The sequence below is a fragment of the Castor canadensis genome, chromosome 11 (assembly GCF_047511655.1).
Source record: "Castor canadensis chromosome 11, mCasCan1.hap1v2, whole genome shotgun sequence".
NCBI lineage: Eukaryota > Metazoa > Chordata > Mammalia > Rodentia > Castoridae > Castor > Castor canadensis.
Window position 1 is genome coordinate 77,425,845 of NC_133396.1, and position 1,158 is coordinate 77,427,002.

General features: G+C 36.2%; 1 non-coding gene across 1 annotated transcript; it reads left to right on the forward strand.

Moving 5' to 3' along the window:
- The first annotated feature begins 623 nt into the window (after positions 1-623).
- On the forward strand, positions 624-730 carry LOC141414322 (U6 spliceosomal RNA). Its single transcript, XR_012439382.1, has one exon. It is a non-coding gene; the product is annotated as a U6 spliceosomal RNA (small nuclear RNA).
- Positions 731-1,158: the final 428 nt, after the last annotated feature.

A 1,158-nucleotide genomic window follows, 5' to 3' on the forward strand; every position in this document is an offset into this window, starting at 1 on the left:
GGAGACTGTGGCTCATGCCTGTAATTCTAGCTACTGAGGAGGCAGAGATCAGGAGGATCAAGGTTTGAAACCGTCCCCATGCAAGTAGTTCTCAAGACCCTATCTCAAAAATACCCATCACAAAAAAGGGCTGGTGGAGTAGCTCAAGTGGTAAGAGCTCCTGCTTAGCAACAATGTAGGTCTTGAGTTTAAACCCCAATACTATCAAAAATATATGTGTATATATTTATATACATGCAATATTTATTCAGCTGAGAAGTGACAGAACTAATTAAACCCATGTATCTAATCTGTGTGTTCTATTATCTGTGTGTTTAGAAAAAATTTTACATTAAATAACATTGAATTTGGCATGAGATTATCTCTATGTAGTTTCCACTGGAAATAACCAAATTACACACACACACACACAACCTTAACAATATCTGATGAGTTATTTTGGTTAAGGAAGTAAATGATAATATATATTTAAAGAAAGAAGGAAGAGCTGGGAACATGGCTCAAGTGGTAGAGTGACTGCCTAGCATGTGTAAATCTGAACCTTATATTATCACTTCTTGGCCTTTTGGCTAAGATCAAGTGTTCAAAGAAGGGAAACACAAGCATTAAAAAAATCTGCTCTCATGCTGGCTTCGACGGCACATAAACTGAAATTGGAACGATACAGAGAAGATTGGCACGGCCCCTGTGCAAGGATGACATGCAAATTCATTTTTAAAAAAATCTTCTCTCCTCTAGGTAAAATGGAATATAGACAAAATGGTTGTAATAATATACATATATAATCACATTGATTATAAAGATGGTTTGCCCTCATTTCTTGAAAAGCATCAGTGAAAGAAGTTGTCTCACCTTTTCCCATTTCTATAACAAATAGTATGAAAATGAGACCACTGCTTGTACCAGTTTGATTTGATAGTTCTCTCTCCATCACAGTATGCAACAACACACCACCAATTCTACCTGTATTAAAAGAGGAGAAGGGTGAGAGAGTAAGACAGAGAAGGAAAGAGACATCATAGGACTTTTGACCTATGGAAAAGAAACGGAATGATTGGCAATGTCCAAAGTTGGAAAGCTAAGGTTGATAGGGTTAGTGTGTGAGCAGTTTAAATTTTTGAAAGATTTGTGTGACAGAATATAAAGAAAGAAATAGAT